A 25,593-nucleotide genomic window follows, 5' to 3' on the forward strand; every position below is an offset into this window, starting at 1 on the left:
GGTCGCATTTGCGCAAACCATAGCAGTGATGCGATCTTTTTGTACTTTGAAACACGGAGCAGCTTTTTCAGAGAGTGATGATATTGTCTTTTGTGGTAAAGCCTTCCAATGAAGCCCCGTTTCATCACAATTGTAAACTTGCTCCCTAACAAGATTCAATTCAGCCAATTTTTCTTTAAATTATTCCCGGAACTCAGCAATTACAGAGCTATCCGCGCTGAGTTTTTCTCCACTGATATCAAGTTGGCGAATGCCATGTCGAAATTTAAACTTGTCGAGCCATCCGATACTTGCCTTAAAAGACGAGTCACCATCAAGTTTGTTGTTCATTTCAACAGCCTTGGCCATTATTATAGGCCCTGAAAGTGGAATCCCCTGACTTCTTGCTTGTATAAACCATCGGTACATTGCAGTGTACAATTTATCACATTTTGCAGGTTTCATTGTGTTTCTTGTTCGCACATCTCCATCCATGCTCTGCATTGTTGACACATGTTGTTCTATTTTATGAGCATCACGTTTTATATCGTTAACTGTTGTTCTTCCAATACCATAAATCAGCGCTACACTTGTCGCAGTTTCGCCCTTTCTTAAGAGTTTTATAATTTCAAGTTTTTGATTAAGTCCTAAAACAACACGTTTACGTTTTTCAGACATTTTATCAAGTCACTGTATCACACAAACCTGCACTAAATACGGTAGTGTAAAATATTAGTCAATAAAACTTATTCAAGTGCAAAACACGTAACAGCCCGCTAGATACACTGCGACAATTACAGTCTTCTCACCACAACTGGAAACCGATCCAGTGGTGACTATTGACTCAAAAGTGAGACAAAGACACGAAAAGGGAGAGATGTGTTAGCACGTCAACTGAAGGTCATATTTTATGTACCATTCTACGGCGGGCGGGCACATTCACTTCCCACTAAAATAGAGTAAATAAACAAAGCGAACGCGTCACTGCACCTTAGAGCATTCTGTTATTACAGTATTATTATGCTGTTACGGCAGTGACGGTTAACAGAAATTGACGGTTTAAAGAGTGACGGTTAATCGAGTTTATACTGTTTATAGGGAAACGAATAAATTAGTCTAAAGTGTAAATGAAGTCCCATGCTTCCTGACAGAGCGTATGGGAACGATGCGGGAGACCTGCACCGCTGTACTATGCTAGGTCCTAACGGAGGAGGTTTGCCGTTGCCTTCCTCCGAGCGTAATGGGGATGAATGATGATGACGAAGACGACACAACAACACCCAGTCATCTCGGGGCAGGTGAAAATCCCTGACCAAAAAAGCGTAACAGCAGTACGTATACAAATTATAAAATGAAATGACCTACTCATTTATTGTAATACTAAACCTGAACTGATAAAGTATTTTAGTTCCTGCTGCAAATTCAAGTCGCATTTATTTTTGTATTTGGAGGAGAATCTAAAATTGTTGAAGGAGCAACATAAACTTGTTGGTGGAAGAAACAAAGGGACATCTCAAATCCATTACACAATAATTTTTATCTTACCACTGTGAATCATTGATTGTTATCCTGACTCGAGATCCAACGGGTAACTGAAGTCATTTTAAAATAATCGTGATCAACCTGAATGACTGATACGCTAAATATCAGAACTATTTTCTCCTCCCTTTCCTCCTCCACTTTCGTCCTCACTCTTACGAGTGTTAGTGACGTCTCAGTACCATTTGAACTCACTTTGGTTGAAGTTGCTCCAAACTTTGTAGCTTTGCACGTCGTTACTTCCAACCACCGACAGTCCATTTCCTCCAAGACTGTCACTAATCTCGATTATCATTGATCTGATGGTGACCACAAAAACTCTGGATTCAGCACTTAGTTCGGTTTTGGCTACTTGTACAGTCGTGGACAAAACGAGCGGGACCCCTCGCTTTTTCGTTATGCTGATCAGCACAGCTTTAATGTCTGCTACACAGCATAACAGTCAAGGCGACGAAGTGCTACCAACATACTATGCACAGGCGTGAAATTGAAAAACTATCCGAAATTTGTCAGACTGTTTTCAATCATGCGTAAGACTATATTAATACTGATTAGGGTGTTAACATCAACACCCATATATAAGATATAAATGAAAAAAGAAACACTAATTAGTATGAACTGCACTAATAAAAATAAATTTCAGCTTATCGAGATAACATAACTGTTTTAGTAAGACAAAGTACCCCAGATCGTTACGAATTAGCAAAATATTATGCGCATCCTGCCGCGAAATGGTCTGTGTCAACGTTCCGACCGGTCATACTGGATTACCGTTGCTGACCTACCTTGAAAGTGTGCAAATTTAGCAATGCGTGAAGATTCATAACGAAATTCAGTTAAAAATCATTCAGTTCCACACTTACGTCAATTCAGTCATTGACAGAAGCGGAAAAAGTAGACAGTAACAAGTGTGAAATTCTACAAGACTTTCATATCGACGTCCACAGGGCGCCGGTACAGAATAAAGGTAGCAATAAAACGTATTAGCGGCGCGAGAATTTCTTAAAATTCCTTTACTGATAGTCTCCCTGCCTCCATCGAGATTAGAACCGAAAACAAACCAGACCTCCCTTGCACTAGCAAACACCTTTCACTACACTAGCAGACAACCCAGGCAAACAGCCCTCTATTATTACCCCAGACGTGAATAAGCCGGCAATTTCGCAATGAAAATGGCAAAATGATCTGCAGTTTCTGTTACATAGAGCTTGCTGGGCTCAAAAACATGAATTGTCTACCTTCATGTCACCGCTTGTGTGACAATCATTCGGGATGTTTATCGGAATAACATAAACTGTTAATAGCGAGTAAATTTAGTAGGATAATTCTGCACCACCCCAGGAAATAAACGGCGACGTAGCTGCCAAACGTATTCTACAATCTTTCGAATACTCCATTAGACGTGCCACAGCCAGAAAACGTTCATTAGCCGAAGTGTTCCTTAAGGCATCTAGCAATGGGAATGCTCGCACATCTAAAACGCGGTGGTATTAATAGTGGGATCTGAATTACCACTTGCATAGGCAAATGGATTTTATTTGCATTCTTGTAAACGTGATTTGGATCGAAAGCGTAGCTAAGGTTAATATGCTGATGTATCGATTGCAACTGGAACATTTCAAATAAAGAGCAAGGGAAGTTATTATGCGGCCCTCATCTTCAGTAACTATCTTCGTTGTTAGGACTTCGTCACGTAAATCGGTAAAAATGGAACCCTACTAGTCTCACTTTCTTGAACGTCTATCTGTCTACCCAACCCTTAAAACCCGTTTACCTTTAGTACGGGTGGACATAATAAGCGGAAATGTATCACACTTCGTGCAGTATACGGTCCCTTGGTGGTGTAAAAAAGTGAGATATGTCAACGCAATCAAAAGATACGGTCGTTTATATAAAGAACGTTTACGCGAAAGGTCAAAAAATGGCTCTAAGAACTATACCACCAAACTGCTTAGATCATCAGTCTCCTAGATCTAGAACTACTTCAACCTACCTAACCTAACACACATCCATGGCCGGGGATGGATTCGAACTGACGGCGCAAGAAGCCGCGCAGTCCGCGATATGACGCCGTTGAGGGCACGGCTAACCAGCGCCGGCAAGCTGTTAATATCATCTGGTGTTACTGAAAAGTTATTCACTTCTGGTGAATGATTTTCTGCGCAGTTCATTTAAGAAAAAATTACTAAAATATATTTGATGTTGCGGAAGAGGAACGACGCCTAATTCATTTCCCCTTGTCTTTATTCACGATGTTATATTCGCAATCTGAGCATACGTACTATCCATAACCACACTTTAAATCCAACTCATAGTCACAGATATGCGAAATACAGCACATTGGCTTATACTTGAGGTGTTTCGTTTCCCACGAAGTGGTGCAGACGATGCTGTGGCATCTTCGAAGCGCGAGTTTCACCAGTGCTACCTCAGCTTATCAGCTGATCGAACTAGCGTAGTATGTTGGTAGCACTTCGTCACCTTGCCTGTTGTACTGTGTAGCAGACTTTAAAGCAGTGCGGATCAGCATAACGAAAAGGCGAGGGGTCTTGCTCGTTTTGTCCACGACTGTACATGTGAACGCTTCACACTAAGGTATAACCTCTAAGAGTGCTATATGTTTCTTAGCCGAGATATATCACATATCACTATATATATATATATATATATATATATATATATATATATATATATATATATACAGTGATAGTGAATGATGTAATGAAAACCTTTAATGTTGTAATTAATGTCGCAAATATTGAAATGTACCTAGTACACTACATCACTGTTTATATGATTCGATGATATTTTTTCCTTCATATTTAGTTCAACTACGAAGTAAACCAAAATTGAAAGTATACATTCGAACGAACGCCATAAAAATTTTATCCTAATACCAGGTGGAAATAGGTTGGAATGGGAAATAGTTTGACACCTAATGAAGGTAGTTTAGTCCAATTTCTCATATAATAGAATCACAACACTATAGTAGATAATAGTTTTAAGGTGCAGTGCTTAAGAGGCTGTCTTGGATGATGACCCATACTTGTGCAAAGGCACTCCACTGAAGCAGCGAGTTTCAATTACTGGTGGTGGCACTAAGCTTCAAGCTGAACATTCGTTGCCAAAGAGAGGGCAGGTGAGGTTTCTAATCAGCAGACATTAGCACAAAGTATGGGTTAAGGCCCTTTTGCAATGTGTCAGGGAAAGAGTGCATGTGGCAAAATAGATGGTGATCCATCAGGCTGATCGGAAACATAGAATTGGAGAACTGTCGATATTGTTAGAGTGAACTTAGCTGTGTACAGCACCGGCTTCCGCCTTACAATTTGTTTAAAAATCATGACCAAAAACATGAATATTACCTCTTAGTAATACCAAAAGCACTGGTTAATGGTAGTGTGCAATGGTTAATGGTAGCAAGTGCGGATCGCACTGTCAACCAATCACTCACGAATTAAATGAGACTCTACGACCGTCAGCTTCAGGTATCAAGAGCTGTGCTATTTTCGGAGACTATCGGGGACTCGTCGATGAAATACCGTCTCTTGCACACTTCCGCGTTGGTTGATCGTAACCGAAAGAGCAACGCGGAATGGTTTCACTTTTGTACTTCAGTCATAGCGCCAGCTCTGAAAGTAGTGTAAATACGATAGGATGCTAACAGAACTTTATTGTATATGATATTTTGTTATGTAATCGTGAGCAAGTTAATCTTGAAAGGAAACACGCAAAGGACGAGGTGCCGAATAAATACAGTATTGTAAAGAAAAGTGTTCGCCATATGTGTGGTAGTTTGCCCGCATTCCAACCAAAATTATCTCTTCCATATGGCCAGCTTTCGAAGCAACTGAGCAGACGCCGAGCTGTGGGCAAGCGATTGTGTGCTGTAGTGACTTCACTAGTTACTATATTACACAATCCCTCAGCATTTTCTCCTTCTAATTATGTCTTAGGCTTTCCTCGTGACCCTGAAAAAGAGAATAACAACAACCTCCAGATTATTAGTAGCAAATCTTGTAGCAAGCGCGGAAACAGAAGGCGTGGAGCTTTGATAGAGTACCTACTCAGTTACGTATGATCTGAGAACACAATTCTTCAACATAAACGTTACCTCTCTATTACGCGTGAAAGTTTGTTCGTAAAATTCGTGAAGAGCTGAAGAGTCGTGGCCTAGGGGATAAGTGGCATATATTCAGGTTTTAATCCTTGGACAGTTCATGAACTTTTTCGGTAATTTACGGCTTCCACGAACCTCTGCCAATGATCTGTATACGGGAAAAATGTAACTGCTCCATGGCTGGGAGTCTACGCTTGACTGTAGGTTTCCGCATAACAGCCTGGGTAAACAAGGTTAAACGTCGTAGAAAGGCAGGGGCATTCCATCGCCATCAGGAGTGTTGAAATGTGTGTGAATTCCTAAGGGAGAAAACTGCTGAGGTCATTTGTACCTAGACTTAAACTGATTTATGCTAAGAACAACACACACAACCATGCCCGAGGGAGGATTCGGACCTCCGGCGGGAGCGGCGGTGTAATCCGTGATATGGCGCTTTAAACCGCGCGGTCACACCGTGCAGCACGTCAACAGAAGCATTTCTGTTCTGTGTGTCGTGTCTGTTCTTTCGGAGATGTCCGAATCATGTAATAGTACCATATTATCACACATATTGTAATATACACGCTTTGACGGTATTTCATGACATTTTCAGCAGGATGCACGCTAGGTCGCCATGTTGCGGGGATAATGTTAATGATGGTAGGAGTTACAATGGTGGACAGCAAAGTACTGTGCAACAAGTGTGGAATTTGGTTTGGAGGGAAGCGTGCTCGGATAGCCGAAGCAGTTGAGGCGACCGTTCGCGCAATGTGGAAAATCAGGGTTCGAGTCCGAGTCCCACACAAATGTTCGCTTGTCGGAGCTGAATTATCACTGTGCCCTCATGTAGCTGACGTCTGAATTTCTCCTTCGCCACAAATATGAACAAGACTAATGGCAACTACAGTGTTCAAGGCAACCTTCGGACTGAAGAAAGAATTTTATGTAACAATTATTGTAAAGGAGCTTATAATAGAATTCTTTGACACGGTAAAATTGACAATACTCCACCGAGCAATAATCTCTAGCCTTATTACAAGACAGTAGTGGCTCCAACATTCGCACTACTGAATCTTGTACATTTAACTCATTATACATTGACAGAAGCGGAACACTTAGACCCGGCAGCACCCAACTGCCTATGGGAAACGTTGATTTACGTTTCATCCTCATGCGAGCTTATTTTCAATACAGAAAAACGCTGTTCCAACACAGGAAGAATGATGTGAGTACATGGATAGCTGCTGCATGTGCCTAACGATACTGGCAATCTCCAGGCGGAGACTGCAACACAGCATGCTCAGAGAACGTGGTCGTGCAGCTAGTCACCATCTTCCGGGTCCACAGCTCGTGGTCGTGCGGTAGCGTTCTCGCTTCCCGCGCCCGGGTTCCCGGGTTCGATTCCCGACGGGGTCAGGGATTTTCTCTGCCTCGTGATGACTGGGTGTTGTGTGATGGCCTTAGGTTAGTTAGGTTTAAGTAGTTCTAAGTTCTAGGGGACTGATGACCATAGATGTTAAGTCCCATAGTGCTCAGAGCCATTTGAACCATCTTCCGAACTTTGAGAAAGAATCACAGGCGTGAGAGTCACGGGAGAATCCCACTGCCAGATCACACAGAAAGCTGGTTGTAATGCAACGACTGCATAAGGAGTGTCATGGACCCTTCCACAAGGACCGCACCACAGGTTTGGAGGACTGTTCGACTGGCTCTGACGAGCTGATCGACGACAACCACCGACATCCTGGACGAGTTTTCTGACAGAGTGTCACCACGAACCTTTGGGAAAAAAATTGATGGAAGCTGGGTGAAGATGTCGATTTGCCGTTGCAAATTTACTGCTGATCCCATACCTAAGACAACACAGACTAGCATTGTGCAAAGTCACGGGTAACTGAGCCCTAGAGTGGCATTTTGCGTTGTCTCGCCTCTGTTTGTGATGGTCATATCGACGACATCTTATCTGCAGATGACTTGGTGAATGGTCAAAGGAAGTAGTGTTTCTGTAGGTCCACACGCCTTAAACTCATGGAACCATTGTGTGTGGGGTTACTGGATACGACAACAGGACTGATTTGATACCATTGTAGAATGCATGCTGAATGATTGTAATGGTAAATTCTAATGTCACATCTTATGTTGAATGCTGTATTCGAGCAGTATAAAGCAACACCCAGCACTGCTGTACATACTAGAAATGCCGTGAGAAATTTGCAGTTTCATTGTCTGACTGGCTCGGTCCTTTGATTCGACTAGATGCGACTAGAAGCTGTATTATGCTGACCTCCAGCCAGCAGACTGTTTGAGCAGATTTAGTATATGTTTCACTCTTGTCAAGAATTTCTCGAGACGCCATTTGGAGGCTGTTCGTTCTCACAACGAATACAAGAGTGTATTATAGCCTGTGGGGGTGCTACCTCCTAGTGATGTTAAGTATGGAAATCAGTTCTAGATAAAATTGAAAGAGGACGAGTTACTCTCTCACCAATTTTTCACATATGGAAAATTATTAAAGATTTTGTAACAATCTGATGCACCTTGAACGAGACTAGAAAGTTAACAGCCCGAGCAGATGCTGATGGAGCCTGGTAGGGCACTAAAAGGTTGAGGTATTTTTATGGTTCCTACCTCGTAGAAACGGCATTTTGGGAGTTGAAGTCAATCGGTGGCGAGCCTACCCCTTAGTAAATATTGCTGAACAGGCCCACAGCCTTACACTGCAGACACAGCAGCACCTCTTTGAAATAGGTCTCCAGCAGAACAATGCAGTGATACCTGCTGCGGCGTCAGCAGTACCTGGGCTGAGGGCTACGGTCTGAAGAAATGTGCCAACACAGTGGAGTTGTAAACTGGGCATTGTGTGCAGAGCCACAGGTAATAAAAATTTTGTGTTCACCAAAAGTGCAGATAGGCCTATGAACCACTTCCATTGGCCACCTCGGTTGTATAAGAAAAATCAATCAATAACTTGTTTAGCATACTTTATGTCTGTTTTGAAGAAAAATAAATGTTGTTACAACACTAAAATTATGCCATCACAATGAACCATTTATATAGTCCCACTAGGATTGCCTTTCAAAATCAAGCCGAATTCATGCATATTGTAAAAGTGGACTTGTGCAAATATGTATGTTCTATACCTCCAGCTAAACCACAGGCTCGATTTCAACCAAACATGGTACACACGTCACTTACTGTTTGTAAAGCAACAGTGTGGCACTAAGAACCACCTATCACCTGGGAGGGGTAGGGGCGAGTGTGAAACAGAAGTCATTCTATATTCATCCAGTATTTGTGAATGAGAGCATTATGTTAAACCCTTAGAGACTTTTTTCATTGACGCATCTCACGTAATGAAAGAAAAAACACTCATCACTTACTACTTTGTCGCTGTTCCTGCAGTAATACTGCTGCATCAGGCTTGACCTTTAATTTATTACCTCTTTACTGCTTTGTAACACATTTTGCAGACATTATTCATATATAACACAGAATGTACCTGCAAAAATGACATGTAGTTCATGATATATGTCGTCATAAACACAGAGATTCATGAAAAACTGCCGCATCATGCATGGAATTTTAATTTATTACTTCTTTACCAGAAAGACTGTTAGCAACACATTTCTCAGCCAGTATCCACATACAGTACTGGGTGTACCTGCAAAATTATATCATTGCACGACACACAGATCAGAAGACATGCCATCATAAGCATTGAACTATGTGAAAACGCAAGTACAGGATGCTATTCGCTACAGATACAGGTGACATACACGTGTAAATATGTAAGAAATACGTTAAACATACGTGAAATATATGTGACATGTGTATACAAGGACAAAACGATGGGTAAAAAGCTGCTGGCTCAATTTCAACAAAATTTGGTGCACACATAACTTACTATCGGGAAATAGATATTGTGGGGATATGATACAGTAATCTCCAACTGGTGGGAGTGATAAAGTGAAGAGAGAAGGGGGAGGAGAAGATGGGAAAACAGAGAGGGAAAGGACGAGCTGGTCACAGAGGGTAGAAGGACATGGGTAGAGAGGGGAGGAAGGGATGGTCAGAAAGGGAAGAGAGGGAACTGATAGAGACATGAAAGACGAGGAGATGGACAGAAACAGGAGAAAATGGACAAAGAGAGGGGGAGGAAGAGATGGACAGATGCAGTAGGGTAGGAGGAGATGGACAGAGAGGGGGAGGACAAAATCAACAGAGGCAGGAAAGTGAAGGAGAGGACGGAGACAGAAGGACGAGGATGTGGGCAGAGAGACTGCAGGAGCCAGGAGACAGTGAGATGAGGAGATGGACAGACAAAGGGAAGAGGAGGAGATGGACAGAGAGTGGGGAGAGGAGGAGATGAACGGAGAAAAGATATAGGTGATGGTGAGAGAGAGGAGGGATGATGTGATTGGCCATGAGAGGTGAGTTAACGGACACAGGGGAGGGATTGAGGAAGGAGATGGAAAATGAGAGGGGAAGTTGGATGGAATTACGGAGGTGAAAAAGAAGACTGAGGGGAAAGGAAGGAACTGGAGTAGAGGGAGAAGTAGGTGGACAGTGAGGGAAAGAGAAGGCGAACAGAGAATGGAGGAGCAGATAGATAGAGAGAGGAGGCAGGAGCAGATGAATAGAGAAAGGGGGGGGGGGGGAGCCAATGGACAGAGAGAAGTGCAGGAAGAGATGGACAGAGAGCAAGGAGTGGACACGGAGAGGGGGAGGAGAAGATGGACAGAGGGGACAGGAGGAGATGGAGAGAGAAGGAGAGGGGAGATGGACTAATACAAGGTAATGTCAGGTGCTCAGCTGGTAATATTGTTTACATGTTGAACATCTCCACATAGTTGGATGAATACCTGACTGGTGCTACGAGTTCGAAAAGGAGGAATGTAGGAACATCGTTATTTCCAGTCAACAAAGAGCCTGTTATTGGACAAGGAGAAAAATTGTCTTTTCGAAATTCACATTGACGGCTACAGTCTTAACTACTTACGGAAATCACGGATAAGATACACAGGGATTTGAACGCGTTGCTGCCTCTGTATCACAAGGTCCCGGGTTCGATGTCTGGCCGTGTTGGGGATTTTCTCTGCCCGGGGACTGGGTGTTTGTGTTGTCCTCACCATTTCATGATCACGATAGTCACTCGCGTCAGTAGACTGTGTAAACAAACTGGACTGTGTAAAAATTGGAACTTTCTGCGGGAGCTATAGACCGCGCAGTTGAGCGCCCCACGAACCAAACGTCATCATCATCATCAGGGATTTGAAGCCCACTCCTTTGGAAAGCAAGTATAGCGTCTTAATCACGGCATCACCTGGCTGTGACATACTTGCGGTAGCTGAGTATGAGGTACCAAATGGCAATTAACTGTGGCCATTGATATATCACATAGTGTGTCCTTTTGCTGCAACGTTCCACCGTAAGCGCAATTTCTTTTATACAACATAAAAGTTAGCTGTTTACCAATGATGTAAGAACACTGTCGATTGCTGTACGGCCTAGTGCTGCAGTGGTTCAAGTAGCCTCCTGAATTCATACTACCAAGAGAAGAAAGTATCCCTATCACAATTTATTCATACGTAAGGCATCCATGATCATTATTAGCTTTCATAAATGAGTTGTGCAAGGGCCCGTTTAAACCTTACGGTGAGGAAACAGTTTATTACTTCGTATTTTTCAAAATACTGCCTGCGAAGAGGTAAAGTTCTTGAAAAACGACGCACGATATGCCACGAAAAACAATTATTTAGTGATATACGTTAACTCTATAGCGCCTAACGTTTAAGTAAGGAAAATCTCTTTTTCTTAGACAGGATTAACTCTAGGCTACAAGACACAACTTAATTAGTCATAGTTTCTCAAATATGTTGATCATTGTCTCTCTGATTTAAAGAAATTTAAGTGCACACAAATCGGGTTTCTCTTGTACACTCGATAAAATAAAATCCCAATTAAAATGACTAAAGGAACAGCTTGAATATTTAATAACAAAATTAGAGTTATTGCACTAGTTGGAAGGGTTAGCTACTTGCAGAATTCCAAGAACTACTTCTGACCGTAAATCCAAAAACAATGAAGCTTATGGTAGAGTATCGGAAAGAAATGTTTGGAAACAGTTCTGCACTTGATGTCTAAGGAAGAAACTAAACACAATCTTTGAATCTGGTGACATTCTAATGCCGGAATACGATATGTCACACGGAAGGAAGTTACTCGCAGAGAACTTACTCATACCTGTATAAGTTCGTAATTTTCAACGACCAGTATTAATTTGAATAATAACCTTTTGGTAGGACGTTTCATTACAAAACATTAAAACAACTTCAAAACAGACCTGTCGACCCACTTGGCCACGGTGATCGTCAGTTTACTTAACAATCGCAGTCTGATACCAAAAAACGTTTTATTGAGATTCATATTCACATGGCGTTGCCAACGAAATAACGGCCAGCTCACAACTACGAGACAAAAAAAACTTACTGTTAGCGATTCACAGTTGCCGATCCACCTCTGGCTGCCACGAATCGTCGGAACCCATTTATATGTCAGCAGTAAGTAGGAAGGCGGTTCTCCCTGTCGAGTTACGAGGACGCTAAATTGCTTATTAGTATCCTCTGCTACAAACGGGTTGCAGACGTTTGAACAAGTGATACATGTACCATACTGTCTATTTTATTTTACATACTATATGTCTTATAATTTGTTCTAAGGAAGATATGTTTTTCATCACTTTTTTTTTATTTGATTGGAGGAATTAACCAAAATATCAGTTGACTTCGACCGAAGGTATTATATCCAGTTTATAGAGTAGCTTTACAGAGCATAATATCAAAAAGTTTCCGGTATGCCAATCAGAAAAAATAGCCGTGAGCATTGTGGAAATAGTCACACCCATGCTTCTGATTGAATATACTCATTTGGTAAAAACACCGTGCCCTGCTGCGTGAAGAAGTCCTTAACTTCCTGCTGCACATTCTCCTACGACAGGAATGGTCGACCTTTCAAGGCCTCTTTTTACGGACCGAAGGTGTTATAATCGCGTTGGAAAAGATCAGGACTATAGGGTTTGTGGTACAGTGTCTCCCACCTGATCCGGCCCACCTTCTTCGTACCTTCTGGCCTCCCAGAGCGACCGCCGTCCCGTGTCGAAGCGTGACCAACAGGGAACTAGGAGCTCCATTCCACAACACTGGTTTTCGACAGACATGCTGTCCCAAACACGTTTTCCATTTCCCATCCGATCTCTACCGGTGTTTATCCCCCGGAGCCAAGGAAGGAATAGCAGCACGTTGGTTCTGTTTGGACGTATTTGTTAATAGTGTCGCCGTAGTCCGTCTTTCAGCGTTTACTACACGTTTGTCGGAAGGCCAAGAACGCCGCACTAATCCCTTGCATTTATGTCAGTGCTTATACAGGGTGTTACAAAAAGGTACGGCCAAACTTTCAGGAAACATTCCTCACACACAAATAAAGAAAAGATGTTATGTGGACATGTGTCCGGAAACGCTTAATTTCCATGTTAGAGCTCATTTTAGTTTCGTCAGTATGTACGGTACTTCCTCGATTCACCGCCATGATTTCATACGGGATACTCTACCTGTGCTGTTAGAACATGTGCCTTTACAAGTACGACACAACATGTGGTTCGTGCACGATGGAGCTCCTGCACATTTCAGTCGAAGTGTTCGTACGCTTCTCAACAACACATTCGGTGACCGATGGATTGGTAGAGGCGGACCAACTCCATGGCCTCCACGCTCTCCTGACCTCAACCCTCTTGACTTTCATTTATGGGGGCATTTGAAAGCTCTTGTCTACGCAAACCCGGTACCAAATGAAGAAACTCTTCGCGCTCGTATTGTGGACGGCTGTGATACAATACGCCATTCACTAGGGCTGCATCAGCGCATCAGGGATTCCATGCGACGGAGGGTGGATGCATGTATCCTCGCTAACGGAGGACATTTTGAACATTTCCTGTAACAAAGTGTTTGAAGTCACGCTGGTACGTTCTGTTGCTGAGTGTTTCCATTCCATGATTAATGTGATTTGAAGAGAAGTAATAAAATGAGCTCTAACATGGAAAGTAAGCGTTTCTGGACACATATCCACATAACATATTTTCTTTCTTTGTGTGTGAGGAATGTTTCCTGAAAGTTTGGCCGTACCTTTTTGTAACTCCCTGTATACCCGTATCGGCATCGCGCTACGTTACTTATACACAGCAACAATATCCTCAAACGGAAACTTTTTGATAACCTATTCTCGACGTAACAATTATTTTGCTGTGAAAATAATGATTACATAGATGTATCAGAAAAATTTCAATTTTAATTATGTTCTTTATCCCCTGTAGATAAAATGTTCACATAGTTAGTTTCTGACGAGTTACTTAGGATCCAAAATTTCAAATTCATTCTATTACAGTTTTCTTTATGGTTGGCTTCATGATGAAACGTAAGTAATATTTCATATTTAAATCTCGAGCTGTCCAATTTATCTATAGCTAAAATCCAAGTAGAAACATCGAATTCATTCTGTCTAATAAGCGTGATGCAATTTTTCACTCTATATTTTACCATTATTTTAAGCGTTTGTAACTTGATCACGGGTTTACGATTCAGTATACGAGCGCGCAATCTTTTCGTGATTTAGTAAGGTTGCATTGCTATGATTCATGTTGGCCAAAAATGGGTCAAATGGCTCTGAGCACTATGGGACTTAACATCTGTGGTCATCAGTCCCCTAGAACTTAGAACTACTTAAACCTAACTAACCTAAGGACATCACACACATCCATGCCCGAGGCAGGATTCGAACCTGCGACCGTAGCAGTTCCGCGGTTCCGGACTGAGCGTCTAAACCGCTAGACCACCGCGGCCGGCCGATTCATGTTCATGGTAATAGTTTCATAGTAATTGTGAATAGTACCGGACTGTGAATTTACTTTCAGCCTCTTATGCGTTACTCAAAATTATGTTTTGTCTTCCAAGGCAATAAAATGGTGCTAAACGTCTATTGTAATACGCGCCTGCTTTCACATCGCACATGCTATCATCCTTATTCGATTAACATGTTGCTGACGTCCACAGCATACAAACGAGTAACCAGTTTTTGATAATATGATTCTGTACATGCGAAACACACCATAAAACGATAAAGGTGTGGAAATAATACATTAAAGAAACAGTCGGTAGTGAGCTTGTTAGATCTAGACACCATTGCGGATCTTACCGAGCGTAGAACCTATTCCAAAAAACGAAAAACTGCACCTACTGAAACTGTTTCTATTGAAAAGTACTTGCATTGTTGGCTGGAAGGTGAGAAGAGAGGCAAGTACATAATAATGCAGGCATTAGCGTAAGTTATTGCATAAATGACCCATGTAGGGAAACTGCTTTAAGTACGGCTGCTCGTGACCGTAACGTGAGAGAATGTGGAAAGCTTCTCGCCTTAATGATAGCAGATGGAGACCGAATGTCTTTCCACAAACATCCCGGCAGCGCAGATAAGACGAGACGATTTTCTACATCTCAACGACATTTAGAGCCGTCCTTTATTCCAGCGGGAACGTCTCTTGACAACTGGTGAATACAAAGACATGTTCATAAATCGACGAGCTGGTTTTCTTTGTATCAGAGAACTTCTAAAAAACTGCTGACGTAATGTGTCAAGTTACATGAGTGCAAATGTCTCGATGAATATAGCTATCTGTTTCACCAGAATATTAGAGCATACTGATACAAACATATAATCATCAATTTGCAAATGCAATGATATTATTTGGCAGACAGAAAGGTGTAAGAAACTAAAGCTGATGATAAACTGATTATTGTACATGGTGCACTAGATGTCGACTTTTAAGTAGTGAAGGTTAATGTTCCATCACGGTTACTGCATATACTTTCGAATGTAGTTTTCATACATCAAAAAAATGTTAGCATCATCCCGGTTCCCAGAACGTTGACTGTGGATATTGTGTCCACAGTCCCTTTGACTGTTCAGAGATTTCACTAAACCGGCACAAAGATGTAAACAACCATGCATGAGCAACGCCTATTAGAAGGAGGGGTCCGACAGCCGATCAGTTCCAGTCATTCCACCAAAAAGCAGGTATATGTCCAGAGTCGTCTGTAGTTCAACCATGCCTAGATGGTCAATAACGCGGCTCGATATCGTCCGCTTTGTTACTTTGTGCCAGGAAGGGCTCTCAACAAGGGAAGTGTCCAGGCGTCTCGGAGTGAACCAAAGCGATATTTTTCGGACACGGAGGAGATACAGAAATACAGGAACAGTCTATGAGATGCCTCGCTCAGGACGCCCAAGGGTTACTACTGCAGTGGATGACCGCTACCTACCGATTATGGCACGGAGGAACCCTGACAGCAACGCCACCATGTTGAATAATGCTTTTCGTGCAGCCACAGTACGTCGTGTTACGACTAAAACTGTGCGTGATAGGCTGCATGACTTCCGACGTTCATAGCGAGGTCCGTTTTTGCAACCATGACTCCATGCAGCGCGGTGTAGATGCTCCCAACAACATGCCGAAGGGACCACTCTGGACTGGCATCAACTTCTCTTTACCGATGTGTCTCGCATATGCCTTCAACCAGACCGTCGTCGGAGACGTGTTTGGAGGCAACCTAGTCAGTCTTAGATTCACTGTCCAGCGAGTGCAGCAAGGTGGAGGTTCCCTAATGTTTCGGGGTGGCATTATGTGGGGCCGACGTACGACGCTGGTGGTCATGGAGGGCGCCGTAACGGCTGTACGACACGTGAATGCCATCCTCCGACCGATATCGGCAGCATACTGGATAGGCATTCGTCTTCATGGACGACAGTTCGCGCCCCCATCGTGCACATCTTGTGCATGAGTTCCTTCAGGTTAACGACAACGCTCGACTTAGAGTGGCCACCACGTTCTCCAGACATGAACCCTATCGAACATGCCTGATATAGATTGAAAATTGCTACTTATGGACGACGTGACCTACGAACCACTCCAAAGTATCTACGCCGAATCGCCGCTGAGGAGTGGGACAATCTGGACCTACCGTGTCTTGATGACCTTGTGGATAATATGCCACTACGAATATAGGGATTCATCAATGCAAGAGGACGTGCTACTGGATAATGAGGTACCGGTGTGTACAGAAATCTGTACCACCACCTCTGAAGGTCTCGCTGTATGGCGTTACAACATGCAATGTGTGGTTTTCATGAGCAATAAAAAGGGTGGAAATTATGTTTATGTTGATGTCTATTCCAATTTTCTGTACATGTTCCGGAACTCTCGGAACCGTGGCCATCAAAACTTTTATTGTTGTGTGTTGATAACACACCACAAACAGAGGATCAGTGGTTGAGGTTCTGGACTAGAGGTCTACAGAAACTCATATTCCAACCTAGTGAGTCGTTAAATTTTGTAATAACATGAGTCTAGTTCAGGCTCGGCGCCATAAAGAGGTGGCCTAGTACGACCCCCACGCCGCGGTCCATGCATCGACGCCAGACTGGACCACATGACGTCGTCTCGTACCTGTAGCTGATGTAAGTTTGTTGGAACAGTAAAGAGTTTTTGCTAGCGCTTGTCTGCCTTCCTGTAGCCAACTTACTCTGCCGACGGCCTCCTGTATCCCGTAACAGATAGGACAACCGAGCGCCATGCGAACAAACCCGAAGAAAGGCTCTTCCACTTATTCGTAGCAGTCATTGCACACTACGCCGCTAAATTTCCATCAGACTACTTCAGACATACACCTGGAGTATACACTTAATAAAAAAAAAGGAAGATGAAGGTTAGGGTTTAACGTCCCGCCGACACGTAAATAATTAAATTCGAAGCACGTGCTTATAGTGTTTCAAGTACGGGGAAATCGCCTGTGCCCATTCTAAGGAACAATTCCGACATAGTCCTCGACCGAGTGAGGGAAATCTCTGACCCGAAGTTGAACTGTCATCCTCCAAAACACGAGACAAATGTGCTATCCACAATGCCACCTCCCTTGGTAGCATGGGAAAGCGTTCTCTATTGGTGAAGAACTTTACACATAAGAAAACATAATTTGATAGTTCTTACTACACTCCTGGAAATGGAAAAAAGAACACATTGACACCGGTGTGTCAGACCCACCATACTTGCTCCGGACACTGCGAGAGGGCTGTACAAGCAATGATCACACGCACGGCACAGCGGACACACCAGGAACCGCGGTGTTGGCCGTCGAATGGCGCTAGCTGCGTAGCATTTGTGCACCGCCGCCGTCAGTGTCAGCCAGTTTGCCGTGGCATACGGAGCTCCATCGCAGTCTTTAACACTGGTAGCATGCCGCGACAGCGTGGACGTGAACCGTATGTGCAGTTGACGGACTTTGAGCGAGGGCGTATAGTGGGCATGCGGGAGGCCGGGTGGACGTACCGCCGAATTGCTCAACACGTGGGGCGTGAGGTCTCCACAGTACATCGATGTTGTCGCCAGTGGTCGGCGGAAGGTGCACGTGCCCGTCGACCTGGGACCGGACCGCAGCGACGCACGGATGCACGCCAAGACCATAGGATCCTGCACAGTGCCGTAGGGGACCGCACCGCCACTTCCCAGCAAATTAGGGACACTGTTGCTCCTGGGGTATCGGCGAGGACCATTCGCAACCGTCTCCATGAAGCTGGGCTACGGTCCCGCACACCGTTAGGCCGTCTTCCGCTCACGCCCCAACATCGTGCAGCCCGCCTCCAGTGGTGTCGCGACAGGCGTGAATGGAGGGACGAATGGAGACGTGTCGTCTTCAGCGATGAGAGTCGCTTCTGCCTTGGTGCCAATGATGGTCGTATGCGTGTTTGGCGCCGTGCAGGTGAGCGCCACAATCAGGACTGCATACGACCGAGGCACACAGGGCCAACACCCGGCATCATGGTGTGGGGAGCGATCTCCTACACTGGCCGTCCACCACTGGTGATCGTCGAGGGGACACTGAATAGTGCACGGTACATCCAAACCGTCATCGAACCCATCGTTCTACCATTCCTAGACCGGCAAGGGAACTTGCTGTTCCAACAGGACAATGCACGTCCGCATGTATCCCGTGCCACCCAACGTGCTCTAGAAGATGTAAGTCAACTACCCTGGCCAGCAAGATCTCCGGATCTGTCCCCCATTGAGCATGTTTGGGACTGGATGAAGCGTCGTCTCACGCGGTCTGCACGTCCAGCACGAACGCTGGTCCAACTGAGGCGCCAGGTGGAAATGGCATGGCAAGCCGTTCCACAGGACTACATCCAGCATCTCTACGATCGTCTCCATGGGAGAATAGCAGCCTGCATTGCTGCGAAAGATGGGTATACACTGTACTAGTGCCGACATTGTGCATGCGCTGTTGCCTGTGTCTATGTGCCTGTGGTTCTGTCAGTGAGATCATGTGATGTATTTGACCCCAGGAATGTGTCAATAAAGTTTCCCCTTCCTGGGACAATGAATTCACGGTGTTCTTATTTCAATTTCCAGGAGTGTATATTCCATCGTTCCTTTCAGCAAATGTGGAGGACATAAAAGTGTTTTTAACATGCTAGTACTCAAGAACCGACAAAAAGGAAATCTTCTAGCGGCGCGGGCATTGTACGTTCGGCCTTACGAGCGATATATTTCATTATGCTACACAGAGACAACGTTGTGGGCACGAAATTTATCGGGGATATTCGTCATTAATCTACATGTTACTATTCTAGAAATTCTTATTCGACAGATACAGTATGATCGACCAATGCGTGAACGGCGGTTCGCCCTGTAGTACTTTCTATTAATAGAACGACTTCTGTGTCTGGTAATGCTTTGTGTAAGAGAAAAACTCGAAATTTACCATGATTCAGAGTCCACATTAAACTGCAGTTCTCGCTGTAAGTGAGTCAGTGACCTGACATACGAAGGCGGGGTTCTATAAACAGGTGCAGAAAGGCAAGTAAATTACTCAGATTCAGGATTTCCAACTAAGATCACAGTCCGCCGTACTGTCCCCAGAACTGGCCTTTCCTCAGCATCAAAGTGGAAATCGTGAACTAAGGCATTGCTGTTACTCTTCTTCCATTAAAAATGTCGTTATTAAGAGGTGCAGCTGAATGCAGGAAGTATATAGCACACTTTTGCTTGAACGGTAACAGATTTCATGAAATAATTTCTTAATATCTCAGACTACTGGTGTTTCCAACAACTTAATTCGATATGTAAGATATATATAGGGTTCGCCGTGATATTTGTAGCACAATCTTTGAGTACTAACCAAAGTTGTGGTCCCAGATTAGAGCTCAGAACTGCTAAGAATCTGAATGAAAATCGTCAGCAATGGCGACCTAAGACTTCTCTTATAGGCTATATTCTCATTCTGACGAAAATTTTATCGAAAAGGGCGTAGGAGCGGATAGAGATACCGGGCGCCTTCTTAATCTTTGCAGCAGGAAACTGCCAATAAAAGGAAAAAAAAACAGCAATGAAGAAAGACGTGAGGATACAGAAGGCGATGGAAAGCAATGCATTAAAAACATACATTGTGTGTCAATACGAAATGTGACTTGCAACTTAAAAATGTCATGATGGTCTCTAATGGCAAAAGATTTTGGATTAGTTCCGCCGTTGGGATTCCCGGACTGGACTGCCAAGTATGAGGAGACCACACGAAAATCATTGGAAAACCGCCAAAGGTCGCTAACGGACGGTTATTTGAATTCCAGACACTTGAATACGGTAGGAAAGCTAGAATAGGCCTACCTAAGAAAATGTGGTGCAAATGGTTCAAATGGCTCTGAACACTATGGGACTTAACTTCTGAGGTCATCAGTCCCCTAGAACTTAGAACTACTTACACCTAACTAGCCTAAGGACATCACACACATCCATGCCCGAGGCAGGATTCGAACGTGCGACCGTAGCGGTCGCGTAGTTCCAGGCTGCAGCGCCTAGAACCGCTCGGCCACACCGGCCGGCAGCAAATGTGGAAAAGCTCTATGTAGAGCAGGAGACAGTGAAGTGAAATGGAAAGAAGATAAGGATTTCTGCTCAGGATCATATAGGGTAATATCAACATCAGAAGAAAATGGTGTTATTCTCGTGTGAGTAGGATTTGTTACGAATAGCAGAATAGGCCAGAGAATAAGTTACTATGGAATGTTCAGTGATGGGATTATTCTGAAGTGATTCAACATACCAAGGCCATCTACATCTACATCGTACTCCGCAAGCCACCAAATGGTGTCTAGCGAAGGCTACTTTCGGTACCACTATCTGATCACTCCTACCCTGTTCCACTCGCGAATTGTACGTGGGAAGGATGATTGTCGGTAAACCTGTGCATTGGCTCTAATTTCTCGAGTTTCCTCCTCGTAGTCAGTATGCGAGTTGTATGTGGGGAGAAGTAATATGCTGTCAAACTTCTGCTGAAAAGTGCTGTCCAGAAATTTCAATAGTAACTGTCTCCGTCATCCACAACGCGTCTCTTGTACCGTCTGCCAGTGGAGTTTGTTTAGCATCTCCGTTTTGCCAGCTAAACGATCCCGTGGCGAAATGCGCCGCTCTTCGTTGGATCTTCTCTATCACCTCTATCAGTCCTGCCTGATAGGGATCACAGATAGATAAACAATACTTAACAATCGGGTGAACAAGCACCTTATAAGCCACTTCTTTCGTGGATGAGTTACATTTCCTTAAGATTCTTCCGATGAATCATAGTCTGGGGTCTGCTTTTTCCACTGCCTGTTTTATATGGGCATTCCACTTAAAGTCGCTCTGTATAGTTACGCCGAGATATTTTAGGGCAGACGCTGTCTCCAGCTGTTTGTCATCAATAGCGTACCCGTACAGTAGTGGACATTTTTTTTCCTATGTATGCGCAATGTGTTACATTTATTTACGTTCAGGGTCAACTGCCAGAGCCTGCACCAATCATCAATTCTCTGCAGGTCGTTCTGCAAATTCTTACTATCTTCTGGCGTTGCTACTTTGGTATAAACATCTGCATCATCAGCGAATAGCCTTAAAGAGCATCCGACGCCTTCTGCTAGATCATTTATATATACTGTGAACAGCAACGGTCCTATCACACTTCCCTGTGGTACACCGGATATTACTTTACATCTGTCGATTTTGTTCCGTTAAGAGCGACGTGTTTAGTTCTATCTGGATGAAAGTCTTGAATCTAATCGCAAGTCTGCTCCGATATTCCGTAAACTCGTATTTTTTTCATTAAACGGCAATGCGGGACGGTGTCAAATGCCATAATTCAATCAAGGAACACGGCATCAACCTGAGCGCCCTTGTTCACTGTGCTGTGGATCTCATGGAGGAACAGAGCGGGCTGAGTTTCGCAGGATCTCTGTTTGTGGAGTCCATGTTGATTTTAATAGAGAATATGTTCGTTTTCCAAAAACCATAATAATTCTTGAGCGTAAAACATGTTCCATAATTGTACAACAGATTGACGTCAACGATGTAAGTCTATAATTGGGTGGATCTGTCCTACGGCCTTTGTTAAAAACGGAAATGGCCTGCGGTTTTTTCTCCAGTCGTTAGGTATCTTTCGTTGCTCAAGCGATCTACGATAAATTGCTGCTAGAAGGGGAGCAAGTTCTTTCGCATAATATACAATCTGTGGGATCCTACCAACTCATCTCTTATAGTGTGCCTAGGAACTTTTTACTGGGATAGCTAGAGAACATACAAGCACACTCATATTAGTGTAGTTTATTACAGTAATTGAGTTTGTATTTACAACGAGTTGTCTCAAGCAATTGGTGACATGCAGATAATCAAAGTCCTTCACAATATACAATGTGAATGCAAGTATTGAGTATGGATCACAAGTCGACTTTTCTAGTGCTCTGTTCTAGTCCGGCTGTATCGGTGCGGCCGCAGCTAGGCGTCGCGTCGCTTTTATTCTCTTCGTGTAGGTGGCGCTCCTGTGGTGGTGACGCCCTAGCCAGCGTGCTATTGGCTGACGTGGTCTCACAGGGTCTCTAGGGTTTTAACTCAGGTCGGTTGACAACGTCTAATTTTGAAAATCATTGAATGCTTTTCTCATTGATCTCCTTACGCTCATTTTCTCTTCGTTCAGCTTTTGTTTGTCAGCTTGAATCTGAGATGAAGTGTTCTTTGTTTACGTAGCACTTTCCTAACATGTCTATTAAGCCGTGGTGGATCTTTCCCATCCCTTAAAACCTTAATCCGAACATACTTGAACGATGCGTTTGAATTTTTTCCATTTCTTCTTCGTACTCATTTACGAACATTTGATGCTGACTGCTGAGGTCTTCTGAAATTTGTATCCTGTCACCCTTGCTGAGCAAATATATCTTCCTGCCTTTCTTAACATTCCTTGTAGGACCCGCCGCTATAGATGCTGTCACCGCTTTATGATTACTGATACCTTTCTCTACGTTAACTGATTCGATAAGTTAACATCTGTTTGTTGCCAGGAGTTACCGTCTCGAGTCGTTTCTCTAACTATCCGCTCAAGTTAATTTTCGGACAAGACATCCAAGACAATGCCACACGAATACCTGTATCTGGCACCAGTTTTGATGGCATAACACTCCCAACTTGGTAAGTTGAAGTTACCCCCTCTTACAACGGCACGATCAGGAAAGTTACTAATGATATTCTGCTGATACTGACCCACGTGGTCTGTAGAAGCATCCCATCACCATTTTTGGCGGTTCTTTGATACTCACTTTTATCCAGATTAATTAATATTCGAAATCCGTGATAACCCCTCTAGATTTTGTCGGATTTTCTTACTGCAATAAACAAGCCGCCATGATTAGCGACAAACCTATCCTCACGATAAAGATTCCAATCTGACCTTAGCATTTCGTTGTCAATGACGACTGGTTTCAACCAGCTTTCTATTCCTAATACTACCTGTGCATTATAATTTTCAGTAAGCGGTACTGATTCTGCGACGTTTCCCTGGATTCTCCTGCAGTTTACTAAAATCATACTAATCTTTTCTATCTATGATCTGCGCGGAATAAGATTCTCTGATATCACTGTATCTGATTTAACAGGAAAATCTTCTTTGCTCCCAAGGGTGGGGTTCTCTAACCTAAAAAAGCCCCATGTGCACGCCACACGTACTGCGATACCCTAGTAGCGGCTCCCTGCGTGTAGTGCGCGCCTGACCTATTGAGGGGAACCCTACAGTTCTGCACCGATAGCGGGAGGTCGAGAAATTAGTTTCCGACACCGTCGCTGAGTCATCTGAGCATCTGGCGTAGAGCTTCCACTCTGCTCCAAACCAGAGGAACGCGATCAACCCTGGGTATGATGCTGCAAATAGAAAGCTTAGCCTGCACCCCGCGTGAGTTACTAGTTGCCTTCACCAAATCAGCCAGCCGCCGAAAGGAGCCGAGGATGGCCTCAGAGGCCAAGCGGCTGGCGTCATTCGTGCCGACATGTGCCACTATATGCTGCCGGTTGCAATCAGTGCGGTCGATAGCCTCGGGCAGGGCCTCCTCCACATCACAGATGAGCCGTCCCGGCAAACATATGGAATGCATCCTGGAATTCTTTCACGCCTTGCCTGCTGTCTCCCTGAGGGGCTCCATCACCAGTCTAACATTGGAGCTCCCAATGATAAGCATACCTACCCTCTGTATTTGTCCCGACTTGACAGGAAAATCGACCGCTGGCCCAACAGAAGAGGCATCCCGTGCCGGCTCTGAGTTATCATCAACAGTGGGTAGCACCTCGTGCCTATTGCTAAGACATAGGGGCCAGCCGCACGGCCTGCTCCTTCTTTCGCCTTCCGTCCAGTGACACGCGAACCCACCCCTGTCTGCCACGGACTGGTTTGATGTTGCTTATCAGAAGCCGCAGCGACATGTGGGTCACCAGGGGATTCCAGTGGCGCCAAGAGTGTCGCAGGTCGCGTCACTGGCGCCCCGACCTCACATCAACTTTGAGCACTCACTACAAGCTTGACGATGGTAACCAACGCAGCTTACAGCTGTTTTCGAACAGCAGACAAATCTCCTTGTGTTCGCTCACAACAAGCACAGTCCTTAGCCATATCGTACTGTGTATAAAATAGATATAAGGTCTCAAGTGGCGCTAGTGAGTTTGAAATGTATACAAAATATACAAAAGTAGAGTAAAGTAACACTAAAAGTTGCTGTGCAGATTTCTCACTGTACTCTGAGACCGCAAGCTGTTAAACAGAAATAAGTTTCTCTACTGCAGTTGATGTATTTACAGATACCTGTTATTAGAAATCCTGTTTACCGAAAAGTAACGACACGAGATAAATATTAAAACTAGAATGCACTGATGTAAACTCTATGCTGTCTACTAGCACAAAATTGAAACTTTGTGGCGTGACGAAGTTTCTGGCGACGGGAAGATTTACATTAGGAAGCCGCCTTACACACAGATATTCACAAGATTTACAGAAAATTACTATTAATTTGTGATTCTTGAATTTCTCCCGGCGTATTTGGTAGTCAAAATATCCACGGGTGTACTGCCGGTCTACAGTGTCCAACGGGCAGAATATTTCGGCGATCATACATGTCGCCATCATCAGGTGAACTGACGGACTGAGCTCCTGTTGTGAACGTGCCGGGCCAGTTCCCACTGAGCAGCCATAGCGTACGGATCTCCGTGCCGGCACGTTCACAGGAGCCGAAATATTGTGCCCGTTGGACACTGTAGACCGGCAGTACACCCGTGGATATTTTGATTACTATTAATTTTCTAACCGCTAACCTACACAGTAAAACACACACATGTAGATCACTTCTTTGAAGAAGTACGTGAAAAAAAACAGAAACTAAATTATTTACTGTTTATCAGACAAGTGCTGCTGCTCTGCTGTGCGTCCTCTCGGCTCGGCGGCTGCCGCTACATTGAGTAGTCTACGGTCACTTATTCAACTGAGTCACGCGACGGGTGACGTGGCGGTCTGGCGGCGGGAAAATTTACACTTGGA

At 44.0% G+C, this 25,593-nt stretch overlaps 1 protein-coding gene across 1 annotated transcript in view; it reads right to left on the reverse strand.

The window, feature by feature from the left end:
- Nucleotides 1-25,502, reverse strand: part of LOC124622453 — a 62,095-nt gene extending 36,593 nt beyond the window's left edge. Inside the window, exon 1 of the mRNA XM_047148155.1 lies at nt 25,448-25,502. The gene's annotated coding sequence lies outside the window, so the exon portion shown is untranslated. The remainder of the gene's footprint in view (nt 1-25,447) is intronic.
- Nucleotides 25,503-25,593: the final 91 nt, after the last annotated feature.

Source organism: Schistocerca americana, chromosome 7 (genome assembly GCF_021461395.2).
Source record: "Schistocerca americana isolate TAMUIC-IGC-003095 chromosome 7, iqSchAmer2.1, whole genome shotgun sequence".
Taxonomy (NCBI): Eukaryota; Metazoa; Arthropoda; class Insecta; order Orthoptera; family Acrididae; genus Schistocerca; species Schistocerca americana.